Here is a 25,014-nt window from a genome sequence, read left to right as displayed (position 1 = left end):
TCTCTCTCTCTCTCTCTCTCTCTCTCTCTCTCTCTCTCTCTCTCTCTCACACACACACACACACACACACACACACACACACACATACACACACACACAGATTTAAAAATAAGACCTTGATAACTTGCCAGGTGATGGTGCCACACATCTTTTATCCCAGCACTTGAGAAGTAGAAAGTGAATCTCTTGAGTTCAAGGCCAGCTTAGTCTATACAGTGAGTTCCAGGGCAGCCAGAGCTATACAGAGAAAAACTGTCTCAATAAAAACAACAATAATAATAAATACAAACTTCAGAGAAGTCATAGACCATTTGAGATAATAATTACAAAAGAAATGATGGTAGGAAGAAAGAAAGGAAGGAAGGAGGAAGGAAGAGAGGGAGGGAGGGAGGGAGGGAGGGAGGGAGGGAGGGAGGGAGGAAAAGAAACAATTGAAGCCTCAAAACATTATTTAGCATAGTGTGATAGTTGTATGTTCATTGTTGCAGATTAGGCAAAACAGCAGAGAAGGAAACAGTTCCCACTTACAGGGCACCATTATGTGCCCAGTGCATGCTCTGAGACATTCCTAAGAAACCAGAGCAGTTGTTTGCCTTAACAAAGACTTAAAAACAGAGTAGCTTGCTAATTTACGTAAGGTCACATGGTAAGAGAATATCATAACTGGAATTTGGATACATGTTTGTCTAGTTTTGACCATGTTCGACACATTGCACTTCATAGCCAAAAGGCCTGCAAGCATCGTCTCTTATCCCTGCGCCCAAGTTAGCTCAGGCACAACTGTAATGCAGGGTCAAATAATTGCTGTTTTATTGCTTCCTTTGATTCCTCTGTCTGTCTGTCTTTCTGTCTCTGTTCTCTCTTTCTCTCTCTCTCTCTCTCTCTCACACACACACACACACACAGGAAAGGCAAGGGAGCAGAAAGACAGAGCAAAAGGCAGGAAAGAGAAGTCCCAGGGGAGAAATGAAAGGCAAATAGGGCCAAAAACATACAAAAAAATGTGTGTATGAGTATATGTGTGTGTGCATGTGCTTTTATGTATATCAATATGTGTGTTTGAGTGTGCACATGTATGTATCTGTATCTACGTATGTGCATGTCTATATAAATATATGTATATGTGTCTATATATGTGTGTACACATGCATGTTTCACTTTGGCTAAAGCAATAACTATTCTGTGTTGATCAGATTTCTAGATAACATTTTTCCATGAAATCTGGGAACCAAATTGTTTCCAAAAGAGATTTCAGTTTTTAATGTTCCCCAAATTCCTATTTCTCAAGTGTTATTTCAGTTGCAACCTACTCTAGTTATAACTGGAAAACATGTTAGCACTTTTACTGTTCCTCCTGAGAGACCGTGTGTTCTATGCCTGTCCGTCCATTTACTGGCATTGGGCACACTTGGCCCTGCTTAAGGGACACCCAGGGTTACTGATGAGGAAGTACAATAGTGCATAATTGCTGCTCTGAACTGAACCAGTCTCTTAAGCTCCCATTCCTTGAAGTCTGACTGAGCGGCTTCTCGGAAACAACAGAGAGTAGCACACAGAGAAGAAACATAGTGATTTAAAAATGGAGGAAAGATGTGATCCTCAACTGCTGTTTAAGGAGTGTGTGGAGGGTCTAATGGGCCAGCGAGCTACGTCATCTGTGAATTCATGAAGGCAGTGTAGTTGAACAGTTGAAGCATCTTGACCTCTCTCTCACCTGACCCTTTTCTCTCACACTTCTCATTAAGCCCTGGAACAGAACAGTTTGCTACGTCCTGGCTGCTGTTCTGGTATTGACTCTGAGGAGAGGGTTTTAGTACCTGCCCTCCCAACAGCAATTTGCTGTGAAGTACAGTCTTTCCTTTTGTTTCACTTTGTTGTTGTTTGTTTGAGGAGTTTTGAGACAGGATTTCTCCCTGTAGCCTGGCTGTCCTTGAACGTATTCTGCAGACAAGAGTGGCATAGAACTCAGATCTATCTGGTTCTGCTGGGGTTAATGCTCATTCTTAACTAAATTTTCTGGCACACCTCAAACATTCTTTTACTATAGAATCCATCTAAAGAAAGTCTACTGGGTTCTCAGACTAGCCCTACACAAATGAATGCTATTAACTCACAGGACCACAACACTTTTAGAGTTTGAACTGTGCTTTCTAGAATGTTCAGTGTTCAGATAGTTTTTTCAGTGTGCATTGACTGATCCAAGCACCTTGGTGCAGATAAGAACACAATTTTTTTAGAACAATGGAGACTCCTAGACTAGTGGAAATATGATCTTGAGATGTGCACAGAACACTATAGAAGCCCCAGGGCAGAGACACCCATCTCAGCCTGGCACCCCCATCACTCTACGGAAAAAGGAGCATGCCTAGTGTTGGATACTCCTCTTATTTATTGTGTTTGTTGTGATTAAGGAGTTTGGAGCCATCCCCTCTATTTCCATAGTTTATAAAAAGAACAATCAATAAGGGATGCAGAGTCCAGCCACCTGGCCCAGCAGCATCCTACACTGCACTCTGGAAGACCATGCCCCACATTCCTGAATGCAGTCAGCCAAACCACTCACTTCTGAGAGAGTAGCAGTCAAGATGGCCCTGGGGAGGCTTTGCCTGTGTGTACGGTGTGACTGGAGCCCTGCATATGTAACTGCAAAGCAAAGGCAGGGGAGCAGAAAGACAGAGCGAAAAGCAGGAAAGAGAAGTCCCAGGGGAGAAATGAAAGGAAAATTGGGCCAAAAAAGTACATTTCTGATCAGCTGTAGTCCTGCTTACAGATGCTTTATACGGTGATTTTAACCCTGTTCACTTTTCTGTCTCTGGTTCCAGACACAGATCAAGTCAGCAGTTGCCACAAAGGGCTCCATTTCGTTCCCCTTTATGTTACAGTCAATGTATTTGAGTGAAGGAGAATAGCAGGATCCAGTTCTGTTCTTGTTAAATTCTGCCACATTTTTTCCCAAATGTTTGAAAGGGGGCCACATCTAAATGGACATGAACTTAACATGGATTCCATGGCCCAAAGGCCAGGCCCCAGTGGGACAGTTTTGATGTGTAAGTACTGCCAAGAGTTCCTTATGAGGCTGAGAAGTGAGGGAGGAATGGACTTGTGAATATTCAACATTCGTGTGGCTCTCAGTCTGCAGCCTCGGAATTGCTGATGACTGCAGACCCCTCTATGGCACATAGAGAGTGTGTAAGAACCTTGCCAGGCTGTTCCTTGGTGTTTCTATGAGGGCGGCCCTGAATTCCATGGGAATGCAACTCTCTGCCAAATTCAGATACCAAGGTTTCCCTCAGGGACAGAAGACCATCTCAAGTGCAGGAAGTGACTGTGAGAAGCTAAAGCAGAATCTCCAAAGACCTGGGCTCAGCTTTCGCGCTCTCTCTCTCTCTCTCTCTCTTGCTCTCCCCTCCCTCCCCCTCTCTCTCCCCTTCTCCTTCCTCTTCTCTTTCCCTCCCTCCACGTATAAGTGTGGGTGTGAGTGTGGATGTGATTGTGTATACACACACACACACACACACACACACACATCAGTTGAAATCAGCCCCCTAACATTTTTTGCATGGAATCAGCATACAATTTTACAGGCAGAAAATAGTTAATCAAGTAAGAAAGATACTAGTGTGTCTGTGGTGACTAGTGTTTCTGCTCTCGCTTTATGAAGTGTACACAGTTCACACCCATGTTTTTTTACTCTGACCATCAGCTCCCAGGCTCAGCCCAGGGCGGATTTCAAAGACTCATAGAACACTATCCATTTAGTATCACAGTATGGCAGGCAAGAAAATGTGTCAACACAGAGATTCCAAAGGTAGACAGGATCCCACAAGCCACGCAGACCATTCTCATCAGCTCAGGAGAACTAACAGGTCTCCACCATGGGAGGTCCCCTATCTCTGAACACCGGGTAATGAGAGTGGAAACATTTTCACCTTGACCATTGAGGCAGATATATTGATCATTCTGTTCTCAGTCACAAACCTTATCATGTTTACAGTAATAGGAAAAGAGAAAAAGAGAAACCAGGGGAAAGCCCTGCCCTTCTGTCAGGTTTCCCCGTAAACGTCACTTCTCTCAGGAAGCTAGTCAGACAGATCCACCCCAACCGACTTCCCCTGGCTCAGCTCTTCTCACTCACTGCATTATCCCTTCCAGAATGATCTTCACCCCCAGTCCCCAGTACTTTGCAGGCACTTCAATATGTGTTCAATTATTGATGGAGCACTGAGGATTTATGTCTGGTCTTAGAGGGAACTAAAATGAACAAGACAGAGCTCCTGCCTTGCCTGTGCAGGAGACGTGTGAGGACTGAGAAGGCAGTCTGTAGTTGGCAGAGCTGTGCATCACATGTAAGTACAGCCTCCTGAAAGGACAACAAAGAGGAGGAACATCAGCGACAAAACTGAGACCACGTCAGCTGCATGTCTGATTCTTGCAAATAGGAAATAGAATTCTTGTTTTCTTGTTTCTAAAGTCTGATGCTTGCTACTAATGTCAGTACCAATACTAACTAACAAATAACACAGTATCAATACCACTAGGTGAAGGTTTCACTTCGGGGTGCAGTGTATCAGGAAAAATACAGGAAATAGCATGAGTATCCTCTTGGGAAATCTATTTATATAAATAAATCTAAATTTCAGAACTGAATGCAAGTCCACAGTTGGCTTGGGGGTAAAGAGTGTTTCACTCTTTAAGAACCAGGCTGTTGTTTGTCTTGTTCCTGATGCCCTTGCCTATCAATGCTCTCTATTAACCACAAAGGAATAATCAAAAGCAAACGTGCTCCCCCCTTGGCGCTGTGCTTCTGGTAGCATTACTTATTGAACACCCTTAGTGTGCTCGGCTGACAGACAGTGAGAAGGAAGTGAAGGCTCTTCCCTGGGGACTGATGATTCAATTAGAGACAATTTAGAAAGATAACAGGAAAGCTCACACAGAGGACTCCAGCTTGATGTTCCAGTGTGAGAAGCCACTGGAGTTCTTTACCACACTGGGCCATCAGTAGCCCTGTAGAGTATCTCTCTCCATGCTAAATGTAGACAAACACGTAGAGCCTAGCCAGGTCCAATGGCACATGCACATAATCCCAGCATTAAGGAGGCTGAGGCAGGAGGACGTCGAGGGTGACCTGGACTCCAGTTATAGCTAGACTTAAGGGAGAGGGGATGAAGGGGAGCTGGAAAGATGTCTCAGTGGTTAAGAGCACTTACTACACTTAAAGAGGACCTCACACTGCCTGTGACTTTAGCTCTAGATCTGACACCTCCTCTGGGTTCTGTAGGCACCTGTACATACATCATGCACACGTGTATGCATTAAAAATAAAGTCTCATAGAAGTGGGGATCTGTGAAGTGTATAGAATCCCAAATAAATTCTGTTGAAAAATTAATGACCTCAAATGACCCTGAACCCGGCATTGTGACCTTCACAGGAGGAACACATAATAACCTCCCAAAGGAGAGAGTCTGTTGAAGGGGTAAATCATTTTTTCAATTTTTGTCCTTTGAGAGAAATTACATTTTGAAATGTCAATTACAGCTGTGATGTGACCAAAAAAATTTTTAAATGCCAGTAAGAAAATCTTTTATGAAAAAGAAGGAGTATGGACTTGGTTTCTGTAAACTCTGGGCTCGGCAGCACAGTGAGGAGCGTAGATCATGTGACACAACATTTTGAAAATCTGAGCTTATCCCAGGCCACATGACTTCAGTGCCATTTACTGTCTGGGCATCCCATCAAGCTGTTTACCACTCTGCCTCAATTTATCTAAATGTGCCGTAAAATAGGTGCTCCAACACACTTTTCTGCTTCATGATAGGAGAGTCAGATGTCATTTTTATAGGTAAGCATAATAAAATCAAAATAGTTACTGCCTGCTCACACGGCCACTTCAGAGATGGGAGTAGGGGACAGAATATGCGTTAGCATTTTCAGAGATTGAGAACTTAGCCACAGAGTAAGTGATGGCCACTGGGACATTTGTTGTTTACAGGAACCTTCTAGCACAGGAAAACATCCTCAGCCTGGAAACAGGTTTGCAGACCATTCTGAGATTACAGTATCTGTGTGATTCTTCCACCCATTTGGTTGAAGGCAGAGTACCAGAACTACCATTTAAGCAACCAAAACAGTAGGCTTTAAAAAAAAAAAACCAAGGCTGAATGGATGTGTTTTACGCAAAACATAGATATATAAGGTTTACAGCACAAAGAATACAACACATCTCATTTAACTTATTGTTATAGTATTAATGTTGTAGTCAGATTTCATTGTGGAAACTAAATACACATTCTGTTCCTCAAGATTGTATTTAGTTTCCATAGTAGTTTTTTTTAAGTCCTCACAGATTGGAGATAAAATATGGAAATTTATGGTTATCAATATTTTGAGCCAAATCCTAAGAGAAGAGGTTTGGACCGAGGTCTAAAAGTACTAACTGAAATGGAGCCACAGAGAGACAAGTTTAATCTTGGAGACACATGTGAGAGGGGAAGAAATGGAGCCGACAGTGCCTAGGGCTTTCAGGTTTGCCTCCTTGTTTCCTTTGGCAGTGCGTGTCCAGGGACACCATTTAAGTACAGTCACTTTGGCTTGAGATGGGACTCCTGGTCCCTTTTAGGGCTCATTTTGTAGTAAATCTCATTTTAAGATGAAACAAGTCTTGTGGAAAATCCCCTTCCTTTGGTCTCTTTCTTTTCTTCCTTGCAGTATACAACCCTGGAGCTTGGAGTACGGCAACTTATTTAGAAATGTAAATGCTCAAATTTAGGCTCAGAATTTCTGAGGTAGTCTGAGTCTTGGAGATCTTTTCCAATAAAAGTATTGCTCCCTTTTAACATACATCAGAGAAGTCCTTTTCACTTGCCAACAGCTTCAGAAGGGCTGTGATCCTACTCCAGGTCAGTACTGGCCCCACTTGTCTGTATAGAGCCTCTAGACGCTGGGCATCAGCAGCTGCACAGGCCAGCAAGGCTATGTGAAAAGCAAGCTTTAGCTGCACAGAGCTGTGGCCCTTACTTTGTAACTAGAATTGTCCTTGGCACATTGACTAAATAAGAGTGCTGCAGATTGGAAATTGCAAAACCCAGAAAAGAACTGAGAAAGTCTGTAACTACTTCACATCCTCACTCCCCAACCTCACCTTCGGTTAGTTCAAGATGGAAGAAATCAATTCAACTCAATGTCCCACAAAATCTTATCTAAGTTGGCTTTCTAAAATGTTTCCTTTGTACATACCTTTTGAGGATGTGGTCTATTTGACCCAGCAGGCACGATAAATGAAAAGAGGACTCCTCGCCTACATTCTGCTAATAAACTTAGAGGAGACAACCTTGAGGGATGATATTTTCTACAGCTGTATCCATGAAGGCAGTCAATCTTCAAGTGTCCAATGGCAGTATGTCATGATAGTCTCTTCTAATACAACTCTAGATGTCAGGCAAACACAGGAGAAGCCTCAGAGAAACTAACACGTGATGACAAATGGGGATGGGGAGATAAGATTTGGAGCCTAGGAAGTAAAAAGCATCAAATAAAATCCTGTGTGCATAAAAACCCATAGGTCTTCTCAACACATTAAAACAAAAGATGTAAACGTACAACATCAAAATCAGACTCCCACGCGCTTCCCACTGCCTTCTCACTTGGGAACCCCAGTGTTGTGTGTGCTGCCAGCAGCAGCCTGGCTATCCTGGAGGATATGAGTTTGAAAAGCTCCCTGGTCAGAGGAAGATGCACTTCACCAGACAGCATTGCAAGCTACCCTAAGACCCTAACTGGTCGAGCACCAAGATCTACAGCTCCCAGGTCTAAAGAGGTCAACACGCCTGCATTCGTATAGTGCTATATCACGTCCCATAAGGTCTTTCATTACCTAGGTCTCACCCAGTCAAAAGAGCAGGCCTGAAAACACTCCCAAGTGTCAGTGTCTATGCTGGCAAAGCCAGCCCCTTTGGTCTTCCTGTGGAATCACCTTGTGTAGAGTTGATACTAAAACTCTCCATAAAGAACCCTACTACACCCAAGAAGACCTCCTAATGACTTAGTTGCAGCTGACTCTACTATCCTGAATATATGGCCGTATAATTGACTATAAACTAGCAGTATACCTAAAGCTTCTACCTACCTGAACCTGAGGCCTCTAAACCTTCAGGTAAATGCCTAAAAGGAAACTTGTCCAGACAGATAAATTCAACTCTTAGCAACACAGAAGTAACTAACAACAGATTAATCAGTGAAGACAAAGGTAAACAATAAAGTCAGAGACCATCATCAAGCCCCCTGAAATTAAAAAGATGAAATGCATCCTGCCCTTTGCACTGATCTTACACTGTGTGTACCCTGCAGTTTCAAGATAAACCTATAATCTGAATTAATCAGCTATTACTCGTCTAAGCAATGTGACTTTTTGTAGACCGGGTCTGAACATGTATCCTAGACTCACTCAAACTTTGTCTTGATGTTCTACTCAGCCTCCAAAGTAACATGACTTTATATGGTATGTTATACATTTACATATCCTAAAGTGGACATATGGTTTTTCTGAGATTTTCTCTGCTTATTTAATTAAATAATAGAGACACCTCAAACAAAATCTTCCTTAAAGAGACTTTTTGATATAATTTAATAAACCTTTTTATTAAAAGAAACTTGCAAATAAAAAATAACATTACATACCAAAATTAGCCAGATCCAAAGTCTATACAGCTTAATGAACACAATTAGAACTGGTATTCAAAACATAAACTGTGACGCTTCTTATTACGATTTTCAGTACTGAATACATTTTATGCACTTATCCACCATTCAAATAGACAAACAAAAAAATCTATGACAGACTGACTAAAAATATTTAGCTTCATGTCCTGTTTCATAAGGGTGGACTCATACTGCCTGAATTAAAAAACAGATCGTAAAATAAACTTTGAGAAACAGAGGTCATATAAAAACAATAAAGGAGAAGAAGGGATGGAGGGAAAGAGATGGATGAATTGGTCAGCATCTCTTCAGATTGGCATCAGCATTTGGCATTCTTCTTCAGAAATGCTTTCATGTGTTAGAGCTTAATACTGTCACTGTAGGGAAGATGTCAGGGCATGGACTGTCACAGACTGCTTTGTTTTACCTTTGAAAAGTCAGTGCTTCTAGAACATCAAAGAAAACCAGCCGAGGTCAATTACTGTTAAGGAGAAAGTCATCAAGGAAAAAACCATCTTCCTGCCAGTGGCTGAGTGAGAGTTCTTGTAAGAACAGCTAATGTGATTGAGAACAAAACAGTCCCCTCGTGAAATGATGTATGCATTCTCATTATGAGTCAGGATGCGCGCACAATTAACAAGTGACACTTCTGTTGACATTTAACTATATCTAGGAGAAAACTTGGTGAGCCAGAAAAGTCAGTAGGCAAAAAGGCTTTTTAGTTTTATTTTTTTTCAAAGCCTAACTTTGCTAGTATTTTCTTCATAAAACTACCCCTTTCTTAGGAGGAAGTTTTTGATTTATTTGGCATTGTTTATGAGCATGTTTGATTCTGTCATTCCCCTCAAGTCAACAAAGTAGGAAAAAATGTTAAAATTCTGTAGAGAGGTCACAAGGACCTTTAAGGCAGCGGCTTGAAACCACGAGCTTGCAAAAATAAGGTATTTGAAGTTGTTCTTGGGGAATATATAAGTAACAGGGGGGTTGAAATAAAATCTAAGACAAGAGGCACAATTGTAAACATGTGCTTTCTCATCAGACATCCATATTAATGTGATTGCTGCTCAAAGAACTCCATAGACTCCAATAAATGCACATTTCTTCTCTTTCCTTAGGCTCTTTTAAAAGGAATTTTCATATTCTAAATCTTGTTTACTAACAATAAATTTAAAGGGTGCTTTAAAAACAAAACAAGAAGGGCTGGTTAGACAGCTCAGTTCAAATGCAGAACCCACATAAAAGCTGAACACAACAGCATGTGTCTGTAATCCCAGTCCGCTTATGTCTAGTGGAAAGAAAGAGACAGGAAACCCCAGAAGCTCCCATCTTAGCCCAACCAGCCTATGAACTCTGTCTGTCTCTCTGTGTGTCTCTCTCTCTTTCTTTCTCTTACACATGCACACACACACACACACACACACACACACACACACACTAGCTCATCTCTCCCATCTCGCTGGCTCCCTAACCTCTACTCTACCTTCCAGCCATGCTTGCCTTCCCAGAGTGCACCAAATATATGTCCAACTCAGAGTCTGTATGCCTCTGAACCACTCTATCACATTTATCTAGGTCAATTCTTCTTCATAGAACTTCTCACCTTTGAGCTTACTAATGGTTTTGCTTATGTCAATCTACCCTTGCTAGAATTCCTTCTTCAGTTAATTCCAGCTGACTCCTTCTTAAAATTATATATTAACACATACTTAGCACCTCAGATGATGTTTGGCAGACAACTACTGATAAACCAATATTCACTGAAAAAATGCAAGACTTTTCACCATCTTCTCTCTCTAAATGAATCCATTCCTAGAGGTCTGGTCCCAATAATCTGTAGAAATCTTGACCTAGTTATGGTCAACATTTATCTGAGGAAATATCATTATGCCTATCATCAAGAGCAGGCACTGTGTCTAAAAATGAACATCTCTTGTTAAATAAGGCACATCTTGTCCAGGTCATTTAAAAGGCAGGTCCTTCTGCCTGACTTCCCACACACGCCTGATCACAGCATGCACAGGTTACTCTTCGGAACTCCAAAGAAGAGCAGAGACTTGTGTGAACATTCAGATGCTGACCTACTCATGCTGCAGGAGGTCCTCCCTTGAGCTCAGCCTTGTGCTCTCATAAAGGCTCTGTGTACCCGTCTCAGGAAGCTTTCAATACACAGAGTACCGAGGCAGGAGGTACGCACCTGTCACCACTTGGACTGATGATGCAAGGTCTAGGCAGTGCTAGAAAGAGCCAGGCATGGGTCTGGCCAAGGAGGAGGCCTACTATTCCCTATGGGCCAACTTTCTAAAACAGGGCCACAGTGCTTGCTTCTCCTCAAGCTCTTCTGAGTGGGACGGTGGCAAGTGGATTCCTGGTTGCCGACTCTTGTCTTCCATCTTTTTATTTTTATTTCTTATATTTTGGAAAAGGCAAGGGAGGAAGAAGAGGGTGGAATCAGGAGTCATGGTTAGTCCAGGGCCAACCTAACCAACCTTCCTTTCTATCTGGGTCAAAAACACAGACACCAGTAGCCAACTCTGAGTCTCCAACTGTATCAACTTTGCAGACAGACAGATTTTGGTTCAAATCCTGGCTTTGTCAGTCCCTAGCTGAGTGGTTGTCATCAAAGCGCCTACATTCCAGAATTCATCACTGTAAAATGAGAATCACATGTGGTAATTATACGGCTTAAGCGAAGCCTTTCATGTTAAGCAGTTACCACAGCTCCTGGCACATGGCAGTTCATAATGAATGGCAACTTCCCCAAATCACACAAGACCTGGATCCCCTTTACAGATACTGGTGCAATGCATCATGGTTCTTTTTTGATGGTTGTCTCTCTGTTGTCCCATGAAGAACTTTGGACCTAACAGTAGAGCTTCTTCACCTCATTTTCTTTCCAAAGTGTGGCCACCTGTGTGGATTTGAGAGCGAAGAAGAAACACAGGCTGCTGTATATAAGGCCTGATACACAAGCGGGTTATAAAAGTTTTAACATGCCTTTCCCTGCCTTGCCCTAAGATTTAATACCAGTTGCTATCCTGGGTGAGTTATCTTAGGTTTGGCATAAACACTTGATAAAAGCAGAACAATTTTCTTAGTAACTTTGTTAGGGCTTAATTTTTAAGTCATAAGAGGCTAAGGAAGTGGCTTCACCTATAACTTTCTGCTGAAAAAACAGGAGGACCTACATTCAATCCCCGAGAACACATTTTCAAAAGCCAGATAGATGGTGGTGGCCCACACCTGTAATCCCAGTTCTGAGGAGGGTGAGACTAGATTATCGTCCATCCCTGGGGCTTTCAGACTAGCCCAGACTAGCTAAAACCAAATCAGAGAGCTCTGAGCTCAGAGGCAGACCTTGTCTCAAAAAGTGATGTGGAGAGTAACTGAGGGGGGCCCGATGTCAGCCTCTGGCCTCCACAGGCACGCACACACCCCCACACACATGCTCACGTACTTTTAAAAATGTTATTAAGCATTTAAAAGCTATCAGGCATGTAATTCGACATTTCCCAAACCTTCCATTTTTAAAGGCAGATGCTTTAGGTTACACAAACAGCTATTTCCTGTCCACTGTGACACAAAACATTCCTTCTAGTTTCTTAAGAATATAGTCCCTGTTGAAATGGTGACTTTGTGGTCTAAGGCATGAATCTTCATCATTTCTAAACTCTAGACTTTGGTCCACACTTAGAACTCAACTGAAATGATAAACTATGGAGGAGTGAATAAAAAGGAGACACTGGATGAAAAGTGGGGAGTCCGCATGTTCTGAGACTACAGTAATACTTAAAACCAAAGGAGACACTGCTCTGTGCCGGCCTCTGTCCCACTACTTCACATTCTCAATTCATTTAATCCTCACAAAGATTACAATTTTGAGGAAGATACTGTTATTGCCACATGTCACAACACACTAAGAGACAAGGAGAGTAATTCTTGCACAAAAACCATGCACTGAGCAGGTAGGTGTCACACAGTCCCCCACACTACCTTCTGCAAATGTAATAGTCGGTTTGGTTATACACAAAAGAGGACATTGACCTCTGGGAGGTCAGAGACTTTCTCATGGTGCGAACTACAAGGGTAGACAAAAGACTTGGGTCCTTTAAATAATCACTCTGTGTCTATTTTTATTTCAATATTCATACAAGTCAGCAGAGTAAGTCAGACCCACATCTCACCAAATGTCTTTTCTAATAGACTCTGATGGACTACTAGAAGCAATCTTTTCTAAACAGTGTTTTCTGGAGTAGACATGACCAGGGTACAAATTATTTTCTAGGCTGAACTTGATCAGTGGCTGCCTAGTTTATGCTGTCATCCATCTGTCCAAGAACATAGACACCCATTACATAATTACATTGAGCTAATCAGAGAGAGAGAGAGAGAGAGAGAGAGAGAGAGAGAGAGAGAGAGAGAGAGAGAGAGAGATTCAAAGTATTGGGAGTCTGTGGTAAATTATAAGAAAAATTGGGGAGGGAATTGAGGCAGCCTTTAGATATGATCTTTTTGTAGCCTTTAGAGACATCTATTTATTGGAGTTAGCAGTCGTTCTAATAACATGAACTGAAAACAAATACCATTTGAAGAGATTCACAAGTTGAGAGAAGCTAAGACTTTTCCAAGTGGTTTTCATTTTATTTTGTTTGTTAATTTGTTTGTTTGCTTGCTTGCTTGCTTTGAGACAGTTTTTTTTGTTTGTTTTATTTTTGTTTTTGTTTTTGTTTAGCCCTGGCTATACTGAAACTCAGTCTGCAGACCAGGTTGGTCTCGAACTCAGAGATCTGTCCGCCTCTGCCTCCCAGGTGCTGAAATTAAAGGCATCCACAGCCAGCACTCAGCTTGTTTCTTTCTTGATTGAATAACTACTTAGGAGATTATGAGGTTCCAAAAAGGCCATAGGCTTTAAAAAGGCACTAGACCCAAATTCCAGCATTTTGAGTAGGTAAAGTGGATAGATCTTTATGTGTAAACATGAATAAAAGTCTCATTACAGGTCATGAGACCACTGTGAAGATCCAGTGGTGTGGCGTTCATAAAGCAGCCAGCCTCTTGACTGAGGCATAGCTAGCAAGACATCCATGTGGTTACTATTATAGTAACTGTTCATTCAGTTGCTGAAAAAAAAATTTTATTGTGTTCTTCTCCAAGAGATGTAGGCATTCATGCTTCAAGCTGCTAGCCCTGTAGGTACATGGATTAAGAGACAGGGACAGCCCTAACTTCCCAGAGCTTGCCCTTGATCAGAGAAAACAGACAGGAGAAATAATAAAACAACATGAAGGTGATCTGTGAGAGGAGAAACATCAGAAAGGATGGGGTGAATTACTGTAAGAACTAAGAGAGGGGTCCCTAAGATTGAAAGCCCTCAGAAATGCCAGTGACAGACAGATAGGAGTGGAGATGTGCAGATGGCAGACCAAAGCCAGAAAACAGCATGGACCAGGAACGGAAGGAGACCAGGGATTTGCTGATGGGCGAGATCAATGAGACATGGAAGACAGACAGAGGGATGGTGGGCAGAAGTGGGAGCCTTTGTAGGAGACTTTGTATGAAGTAAATTTGAGGGGTTGCCCCTAAATTATCAGGAAGTTTCTAAAAGGCATTCTGCAGGGATGAGGCTGAGGAGGCAGCACAATTGTGTTTGGTTTCCATGCAATATGGATGAGTAAGGCACCATCCTTAGCAGACAGATAGCAGACATCTGAGGCTGTTAACCATCTTAAGCAAACAACAACAACAATAAAAGGTGAAGGGTTGTGGGGAAGGGTCACCAAGGCAAATACATAGGTAAAGAAAACCACAAAGAACAATGGTTCAAAGACATAGGTGACATTTTTTTGCAAAGGAAACAAGCCCACTCAGCTGATCCAGCCCAGAGCTTACCTTAGCTATGGGCATGGTTCGGATAAAGATGACAGCACTCCTGGATACTGTAAGTAGAATTAGTCAGAATACTCACAAAAAACCTCCCAACTTAAGGGTAACTAGGGCTATATCTCCCTTCTTCCTGTCACTGCCTATTGCAGAATTCCTTTGAGAGAAATCTCTGCCACCCTATCACAGCCCCTAAAATCCATGTTCTGCAAGTTTCAAATTATTTCCATGTGCTGTTCCCTTCCGCGTTCTACCAAGGTCATTTCCACAGGCTGTGTTTTGAGAGCATGAAGAGTGTACGTGCATATGCCCCCTCCAACTGTGAACTTTTTACCTGGGCTTCCCTGCTGTGTCTGGATGCTTATTGAAAAGTTAAAACAGTGCAGGAAATACTACCTCATCTCAATGGCATTAGCAGTTAAAATCGCCTGGTGTCTGGGCAGTGTGCCATTGAGCTACTTATAAAGGCTACATCTCAGTGCCGTCCATCTCTGTTCCCTTTAAGTGGTACAAGCCTACCCTGCTCCAACCCCTTCCTAAGCTTGTGCTCATTTTACCCTATTTTATTAAATTTATGAAAGAGAAGATTACCAATGCAGAAGAAACTTTCTAAACTTATGATTATTTAGTCATCTTCCCTTTGAATAGACGTTTTTCCTTTAAATAATGCTGAAAGTGGAACTTTTCGTTTTCTATTTTGTTGGTCCTTGCTGAGGGTGAACACCTGGGTTACCTTATTGGGAACACCACAGGTTTTCAGGAATTGAGAACTATGCTGACTGAAGACAGGCCTGTTGTGGGGCACATCCTGGCTCTGCTGTTTCCAGTTAGCACTACTATTTACCACGAGGAGAGACCAGTTAGTCAATCAGAAAGTGCCCTCAGGATACTCCTCTGCTTCTCTGAGTGTCTGAGCAACTGAAGAGCAGACAGGCTGAGGGTAAAGATGTTTCTCACTGATGTTTCTAGAAAAATGGAGACGATCTGGACCTCCTCTTTTTTTTATAACACTTATTAATTAGGAATATTTTGAGATGCTTTAACACAGAAAAGGGGTGGAAAGGAAAAGGACCAACAGAAAAACGGAGAAAAAAAAGAAGATATGTTCTGCCTAAAGTGGAAATTTCTTGTCTGAAAGACTTCTCTTTTTGAAATTTTGAATTTCCACCTGGGAAGCAAGTGGCTTCTCCTGTAGAACTTGTACCCAATTCGTGCCCTAACTTCCTGACATTCTGACATCAAAACTAGCCAGTAGCAGACACCTGCACCCCAGACCAATACCTCTTCCAAGTTTTCTATTTGAACAATGCTTCTAGCATGGAATTGTGTGTACATCCTTGTATTTTTCTCTCTGGAGGCATTTTCAGAGAAGGAGCTTGCGTGGCACAGCTTGCCTGCCCCACACTTGTAGAAAAGGGGGATGTTTAACCTTCACCCAGCTGTTGAAATCTCGCTTTATTCAGAAACCCGGAGTGGAAGAACAGTCAAAGCATTCTGGTCCTTTACTCAGTTCTAGTAATGACAGCCATCATCACTATGTTGTTACACACTGGGAGCAGGGCGGGCTGCTCCAGATGAACTTGCCTATGAGTGTTTTCTTGGAAACTGGACATGAGTTCTTAAAACTTTCAGCTCAAATGCTTCATGTTCAAGAGTCATGAGAGACACACAGAGCCCAGCTGCCCCCTCAGGTCAGCTTCTCTTGCCCACACAGCTGTATTTCAGAGGCAGAGGAACTGGGGAATCAGGAGAGGCTTTAGAGCCCAACTTCATTGGACCAAAGATTCATTAGACTTGCTGTGGTCTGTCTCCTTCTTCACAATACTGAAAAATATCAGTTTTGTCTCATAAAAGCAAATTCTAGGGGCCTAGAGAGACAGCTTGAGGGGTGAGAGTGCTTGCTATGCCACATAAGGACCCAAGTTCAGATCCCCAGCACCGGATGGAAAGCCCTCGATGTTCTCACGTGCCTGCAACCCCAGTGTTGGAGGTAAGGGAGACGGGGCAATCTGTGGGGTTGGCTGGCCACAAGTTTAGCTAGAAAGCAGTCAGCTCCAGGCTCAATGAAGGAGCTTATCTCAAGGGAATAAGGAGAGGACAATGGAGGGGGACACTTCATGTCTTCCCTAACCTTTACACACACATGTGCACATACACATAGACACACATACACAACGTAAATTTCATTTTTTAAAAAGCAATTTCAGTTCCTCAATAAACAACTGCATTGTTTGCTACGCTACAGCTTTGTCAATGTTTTGAAATAAATAATTTCTCTTGATCCCAGCCACAAGACGGTCACCCAATAAATGAAAACTCAACCTCAACTTTAGGCGGTTTGAGTAACAAAGATGTTCTCCCAACATAGTTGGTACACTAGAGTACCAACTCTAGTGTAGTTTTCTGAAAAGGCCTCAGCTCTAAGGACTAACAGCCCATTGATGCTCATAGGAAACCTCAGTACCAGGCTGTTCTCACTTCTCATTTTCTTCTCATTGGGTTTCTTTGTTGTTTTTTGGTTGGTTTGTTGTTGTTGTTGTTTGGGTTTTTTCTTTTTTGTTTGTTTGTTTGTTTCCTTTAGATTGGGGGACTCTGTACCTGCATTGTTACTAGTTAAAAAGTCATAAAATGATTATGTGAACAACTTTGTCCTGAACAATAATATAAACCATGCAAATTTCTTTCAAAACTCAGGACATACAATCTAAAAGGCTCAGATCTGAGGTGTAGGAATCAAAATCTGTAAACGGAAGCAGCCACATTAAATAATGGAAAATAGGTTTCAGGTCATATGAATTCCATGTACAGCAGCGACATTGCTGGCTCATCGTCCTATAAAGTTTATTTGCTTTTTCCAAAAAATTTAATGACTTGTTTTGTCTATGTCGAGCCATGCCAGGAAATTTAGTCATACATCGACTCAGTTATTGCACATATAAAAGTGTCATTGTTGTGATGGGATCACTTACAAACTGTAGTACACTTCAGCACACAGAGTTCTTACCTGGCTTTGGCATACCAGCTCATGGCTTCCACCTGCTAAATGTCCCAGGAGACTCTTCATTCCTATGATCCTCTGCTCTGTGTCAGGCTGTGTAAAATATTTCCCCACCCTCCCAGCTTAGCCCTGCCCACCACAGTCATTTGTCACCGTCTTCCGGAGCAGACTTTGAACAGCCATGTGTGTTAGTGTGTGAGACACTAACTACCCTCACTTGTGGATTACCCTGTCCCTCCATAGACATGTCTCTGTGATGTGCAGGTTCAGGAATCGCTTTCCATTAATGAAGATTTTTTTTTAGATCAATGGGACCTTTCATGGTCAAGTTATATATGATCCAAGGATCTAAGATGCTGGACACTTTGTCATCAATGGCCAACCAGGGACAGTGACTCCGAGTCTGCTGTCTTACACTGCTAGAAAGGAAAGATGAAGAAAAAGCTCTGTTAAGAATCACTACAGAAAAGGTGGAAATCTGAGCAAAGTGAGAGAGGCTCCTATGTGTGAAGGGCTGCCAAGAGACAGAAGCTTTTGAATTTCCTTTGTCCGGGATTTTCAGGGCAATGGCAGAAACTGGACAAAGACTGAGGTCTTCTCTATGACTGGTTCATTCTCTAGACTGCAACAGGCTGTGCCAATAGAGGCTATAGACTGTAATCATGCCCCTAGCCCAGCTGCAGGTTGTAGGCATGCCCCTAGCCCAGCTACAGGATGTAGACATGCGCCTATCTCAGCTAGGAGGATAATAGCCACATGCTGTGTACCCAGTCAAGTTGGTTGAAGCCCACTTTGCCCATCTCTAACTCATGCTTTGGTTACTGCTGGCCTCTGTTACCCACTAGACTTTAGATACTGTGTGGTCTTGCTTTCTGCAGCCTTGCAGGCATCTCACGTGCCATTGAGATGGCTGCCATCCTGGTCTGTGCTCTATTCCTAAAATGAGGCAGATGGTTAGAAACTATTCTTTGCTTACGGTTTAGTCTATTATAAAGATATGAGAAGGAATGTGTTAAGGGCAAGAATACGTATCAAGCAATAGTGTCCAGCATGTTTCCCTAGGAGGAAGGTCTCATGGGAGCCAGCCTGTCCTCACAGCCTTGCTCCTCTGAGTCTGTCTGTCTCTTACCAGGTCAGCCTAACTGTCTCACAGTCAGATGCAGGAATCTTTGTCTCTCATCCTCAGGGCTCCTGGCCTCACTGTTTGCTCCTATCCTTCCTCCTCATTGCAGCATAAATGGACAATGTGTGGTTTTCACTTTGGATCCTTATCCCTTACTGCCTCGTGTGAGCTGACCCTGCTGTGAGCTGACCCTACTGTGAGCTGACTTCTGCCTCATTGTCGTTGTTTAAGTCCCTGACAACTAGGAAATTTCTATCTTTCCACTGACAAATGTTATTAGAATACATGAAAATAAGTAGAATTACTCTCTTCAGTGTTTATTTCATAACATAGATCTAGTTTTGCTTTCTCTGATGTTACCAGTAACTATAAACCATACACAAGGATTATGGAAGTAAGAACTTTAAAAAACAAATCTGAACCAAGCTGGAAAACTGACAAGGAATGAGCTAGAATCCAGACTCAGGGGTTTTATCTACTTAGCTACAATCCTGCAACTTTCATGTTATAACCTAGTGCTAGTATCAGAAGCATGTTTAGGATAAATAAAAAAACTCGCCAGTCTATTTCAGCCACAGTTGTACAAAACTGTCATCTTCGGCAGTTGTTTGACTTCCTGGGGAGTCCAGAGAAGACCATTCCCTTGACAGGGTCCCTGTAACAAAAGAAGAAATGATTCGGCCTGAGTATGTGGTGGAGGACCTGCAGATTTGCTGGTGTTAAGAGTGACAACCCACAAAGCTGCAGCTCCGCAGCTCCCTGCTTGACTCCATGGGAAAGTCTCTCCTCCTTGGCCGTTGTCTGCTACCTCTAGAACCTTGGACAGGACATTATGGATCCTATGACTTTTTCTAGTTAGCTTTTTGGGTCTTAAGTCTCTCCTTCTTCCTCCCAGAAGGGAGTGTCCATTTGTAGAAAGTAGTCACAGAGAAGCATGTGACATAGATGACAAAGTCAACATGAGAGCCATGGCTCCCCAGTTAGTAACTTACTTGAACTGAACTGTCTAAACTCCCCTTCCCTCAGAGCATCCCCTAACATGAGCTAGTGGTATCTGCTTCTCAAAGCTGATGTGGGGAGCATGTGAGACCCTGTTATGTGAAGGGTGGTTCTGATGTTGGCAGGTGACAGCTCTGTAATCAGAGCTACATTGCTGCACTGTAACTCCAAAGATCAGCAGACAAATTCTAGCAGATAGCCATGAACAGAATGAGGTTCTGTTGCAACAAGACGCCTCAGAGACTGTCTGTAGCTCTTGTCAAAAGTTGTCTTGACAAGACAACTTTTTTACTTTGCTTCCTACTCTGGGGTAATGATGGAAGGCTCTCAGCTGAAGCTGATGGGAGCCCAAGCTAACTCACTCAGAGGCTTGTTCACATCCTGGTACTCCGCACATTCACCTAAGTTCAAGAAATACTCACAAGAAAGTGTGGAATTTTTATTTACAGACCCACCTATTACAGCCCTAGAAACTGCACCTATTGTCTTTCTTGACAATACACTAGCTCTGACCCACGTTTGAGACAGAATTTAGTGAATTTCCCAGTGCAGTTCCTCAGTCTGCTGATGAGAAAAACTAGGGAATGTTTGCGAGAAGAAAGAAAAAAACATGCTCAGTATTGTTAACTGCCTGACATTAAAAAGATGAACCTGCAAAAGATGACCCAAGACCCTGCTACTGTCTAGTGTGATCCTGATTGTGTGTGATGGCTTACGCTGGGACAGGCTAAAAGCAAGCAAAGTTAGTTTCACTTGGTGTCCTGGGAAGTGTGGAGGGTTCTCTAAGGAGATGTCAGGTCAAAGGTTTTGGCTCTGTGCAGTGCAATATACTAGCATGGAACCAACAGCTCATGTTGTGCTGATGCTGAAGCAGACAGTTGCTGTTGCATTTAGAGTATAAGGCAAGTGATATGTTTGCTGTGACCACGGGAAGCTGTTCAAAAATACTGGCTAAGAGCAACCGTAAAGCTGGTGTGCTTTGTTAAAAATTCTTCAGGAGCACTTGCAGTCATACTGCTGGCATTCTGAGGAGCAAGAGCATTTAGTTTAGTTCTTCGCACCTAGATGAGGGCTGGACCCTCTGAGATCATTGGCTTTAGGTGGAAACAAAGATAGATGTTTGGATGAATGAGTGAGTGTACAGCAAACTGAATAGACTTGTGGTAGGAAGGTGAATGTATAGGTAACAAGGCCATTTGGACTTACATTACATCCAGAAGAAATCTAAGGCCTTGAATCAAGCAGGAAGTCAGTCCTAGAGTGTTAGCTTCAAAAGAATTCCTTTAAATCATTTATAGGGTGAGGGCTTATAGGTATAGTAGCTACCTGGCATGCATGGACCAGCATCACATAAACTGGGCTTGTTAAACTGCAACCTCAGCACTTGGGAGGTGAAGGCAGTGAGTTCAAGGTCATCCTCAGTGACATAGGAAGTTTAAGGACAGCCTGGGCTATGTGAGACCCTATCTCAAAAGCAAAATCACAAATTTGAGATGAAGAAACAGAAATAATTCAGGAAAGTAGAGAGATGCTGAGAGAAGAGTAATCATGGGCATGTCCCTGAATTGGGCACGCAAATTACAAAAGAAAATAAGGATCCCAATCTAGCATCATCCCGCCACCTGCATGATCTCTGCCAATCTTAAACCAATGAGATTCCTTTCTCTCACATGTAAACTGAAGGGTGACTATATTTGGTTCTGTAATGTCCCTCCCAGTTCTAACGGACTGCAGGAATCTAATAGAGTGAGCCCATTTCTCTGACATATATGACACACAATGATACTCTGAAGATATAGATGCACACACCAAATACTTCATCTTAATCACACTTGCTGGGAGCAGGGCAGGGCTCTCTAACGCACTGCAGGATAAGCCGCTTCTCCTGCAGTGTCCATTCTCTTTTTGGAATGGGAAGCTTTGTGCCTCCCACATGTAGGACTTGGCATATTGTGACTGGATGGTAGCCTACACATACACAAATGAGAACTGGAAAATAATTAAATCTGAGGTGAATGAACAAAGCAAATGTGTTTCTCCAGGGGCCAAGATGTCAATGATACGTTTTACTGTTCTGTTCACACTCAGCCTTAAGCATTCAGCTGCTTCGAGTGTTCTAGGTCGAACACTTCTGAGAAAATCTTTTGTGTGTTTTGACTGTGATTGAGGCAGGAGACGTCTGGCAGTTCAAAATTCCAGTCTTAGAAATGTCCTTGGACCCTGCTGTATATATAAAAGCAAAAAGTCAAAAATGCACATTATTTTCAAGCTAACATTTAAGACAAAATATGTTCATTTCTGGGGCTTTGGCTTCCACACCAGAGCTTCTATTTTATTCTTAGAAAATGGCCATACAAATCGGAAGCTCAAAGAATTCTGAGATAGTTTTATGTGCAGTGCCTTCCCCATGGTTCCATTTTGATGAGCCGGCACCAGTCCCCACTTCCCCAAGCTCCTACTACCCCGTCTTTAAGTCTCTCACTCATGCATGAATCTGAAGAGGGAGCTTGGTCACAGCAATGTGGAAAACACAGCGTTTGCTCCAACCCTCTTACATGACCAGGATGGAAACTGATGTCCAGAGATGTAAAGTTTTTCATAGAAAGTCACACAGCAAGCCGCACATTCTCTCCATTTCTAAACCCTCTCTCTTCTCAAAGCCACACTGACCTCTGACAATACAAAACATGGGTACCAGGGTGTTAAACAAAGAAGCTCTAATGCGGTTCCTTTTTTCCTTTTTCAAATGAGCCAGTTTCACCTTTTCACTCTGAGGCTTTTGTCTTGTCAGCATCTTTCAGGGAGATGACTTACCGCATGGAGATGCAGCTTGGCTTTGTCTTTAGCAGAAGCAATCCTTTCAGTGTAAGCCTGCATTTCCTTTGGAGGTTGACTCCAATTCACAGAACACATCCTGAGAATTGATGTTTACTAAGTTGGCTGTTTAAATCATGTTCAGCGCTTGGTTACATGGGCCGTTCCTTTGTCTCTGTCTCTGCTGCATTCGCCTTCTTCTTTGTGCTCGACACAAAAGGATGGAGGCCCCGGCTCATCTGGATATGGATCAGTGTATTCATGTGTAAGCCTTACAAAGCTATGGAGCAAAGGTGTCATGAAACATTAGAAGTCATTCAATCACGCCCCGCATCCGTCTCCTCACACAAAGTGAGAAGGCAAAGCCCTGTGAGGCATCTGTCATGGGGCTGTGTCCTTGCTTCTTGGAGGAGCTGGGAGCTGGCTCCTTTTTGAAAACATTATGCTGTGCTTCCTTTGCCTATCTCTCCTTTGTGGAAGGTTTGAGATTAGCACACACACCCCAGGCTGACACTAAGATTCCTCTCTTATTTCACTTAGCAAAATAACTGAGTGATGGTTGTCGGTTTGGGGGATGAGTCAGGATTTATTCTAATTATATTTCCCTTTCAAATTACTGAAGTCCTTCCTCAGGCGTGCACAGAGAGTAGTCCTCACCATGCAGTAGCTGTATTTTCTACTCTCAATGTTTCAGAAACCCTTTCTAGGTAGTGAGCGGAGAAGTCAGTGAAGAGACAGGCTTCTATGTGTCTATTTCCTGCTTGCCATAACATGTAAATGGAATTTTTGAGTTTTGGAACTGTTGCCATCTGCTGGATGTTTAAGATACTACAACCCAAATGTATAGGGCCAGAACACATAACAATGAGCAGCCTGATAGCTAACGTAAGTAAACTCTACTTCCATGGCCCCAGGTAGACTGAAATCTCTCTAACTTTAGGAGTTTCAATCTTTGAAGTATATTTTTCTGATTAAAATAAACTTTGTCTTTGCTATCTGTGCTCAGTGTTAGATCCCTGAACTTGTCATTTAGTTTACAGGCACGAGAACACAGGCAAGATTCCTGCTCCTTTTGCAATAAGGAATAAATCTGCAAAGATGCACTCAAAGGCTTCTAAAATTAAAGATAGTGGCAATATAAGAAAAATTATGAGAGCAAACAGAGAGGAGGCAAATAGGCTTCTGTGGCCATAAAGGGCAAACATGAAATTGAAACCATGTGTCAAACATAAATACAAACTACACGGATGTCCTTTCCTCTGAGAGACCTTTCTCTGAGACCTGAACTCTTTACACCCCACAATCTCCACACTGCTCCCTCAATAGGGATCCATGATAAAGAACAGTCTTTATAGGCCGGTCTGAGAATTTTGTATTGTAGTCATACTGGCTGGAACACCTGTTAAGCCTTGACCCAGACTTAGGTTTTCTTAGCTGGCTGACTAAATCATTTTGTGTTTTGGAGACTCCATCTCCCCACTTGTTAGACATGTGGATGAATGTTACTGTCTGAATGTAAACTACTAAAAATATAATTAAAAAAGAAACCAGAGCCAGGGAAGTTGTTTAGCTGGTAAGGTGCTTTCTATGGGAGCATAAGGACCTGATCTAGAACCCACAGGAAAAGCTAGGCATGGTGGCATACTCTGATGCCAGGGCTGAGGAGGGGGAGGCAGATAGATCTCTGGAGCGTGCTAGCCAACCAAGCTCACCAGATCAGGAAACTCCAGGTTCACGGGGCAAAGCAGTCACACACACACACACACACACACACACACACACACACACACACACTTTCCTAAGCAGCATCCCTCTAACATATACTTGTGTTGAGTTACAGTTTACATTTAGATTTGAGCAGGATGATAGTTCTCCATGTTCTGAAGAATGGCCTGGAAAAATGACATGAAGAACTATGGCCTGCATCTGGCTACAAAGTCCCATGGAGCAGGTGGATCTGACACAGGGGAGGTGTTGGGAGACCTATACGTTGTTATAATATACTTCCTTTTAAAAGGTACCTTATAATAACATATAAAATTATAAAATCAACACCATACATTTCTTCCATGAGGAGACCTTAAAAGGAGAGCATCAAGATCTGCCTCTGCTCCCACTTTAAAAGTACATGTATATGCCCAAAAGGAGGCAAGAAGTTGGCAAAATGCCAGACAGATGCAGAAAGACAGTCACTGACTGCATGTCCATGTGACTTACGCTATGTCACTGGTAATGAGGATGTCCCCTTTATTTCCCTCTGGTTATAAGTGGAGGTACATTACATAACCACTCTCATGAAGTAATAGGAACAGAACTACACAGGAAACATTCTCCTAGCTCATCCTCTGCCATGTTGGCCATGCCTCCATCCCTCTAGCACTCTCTATTTCCAGACACACTAGACACACACACACATACACACACACACACACACACACACACACACACACACTGCCCAGCCCCAAAGAACATACTGTTGGTGATTATTTATAATAACTCCCTCTG

The 25,014-nt window shown here is 42.6% G+C and overlaps 1 protein-coding gene and 1 long non-coding RNA gene across 4 annotated transcripts in view; one reads left to right on the top strand and one right to left on the bottom strand.

Moving 5' to 3' along the window:
* Positions 1 to 25,014, top strand: part of Maml2 (mastermind like transcriptional coactivator 2) — a 326,128-nt gene that overhangs the window by 247,019 nt on the left and 54,095 nt on the right. The gene's annotated exons all lie outside the window — the stretch shown is intronic.
* LOC114617721 overlaps positions 22,165 to 25,014 on the bottom strand; it is a 48,942-nt gene continuing 46,092 nt past the window's right edge. For both annotated transcript variants that reach the window (XR_003710863.1, XR_003710862.1), the window contains exon 6: positions 22,165 to 22,789. This is a non-coding gene — a long non-coding RNA (uncharacterized LOC114617721). The remainder of the gene's footprint in view (positions 22,790 to 25,014) is intronic.

The sequence above is a fragment of the Grammomys surdaster genome, unplaced genomic scaffold (genome assembly GCF_004785775.1).
Source record: "Grammomys surdaster isolate TR1022 unplaced genomic scaffold, NIH_TR_1.0 138, whole genome shotgun sequence".
In the NCBI taxonomy this organism is placed as follows: domain Eukaryota; kingdom Metazoa; phylum Chordata; class Mammalia; order Rodentia; family Muridae; genus Grammomys; species Grammomys surdaster.
The sequence above is the reverse complement of the archived record's forward strand: the minus strand, read 5'-3'. Positions and strand labels throughout refer to the sequence as shown.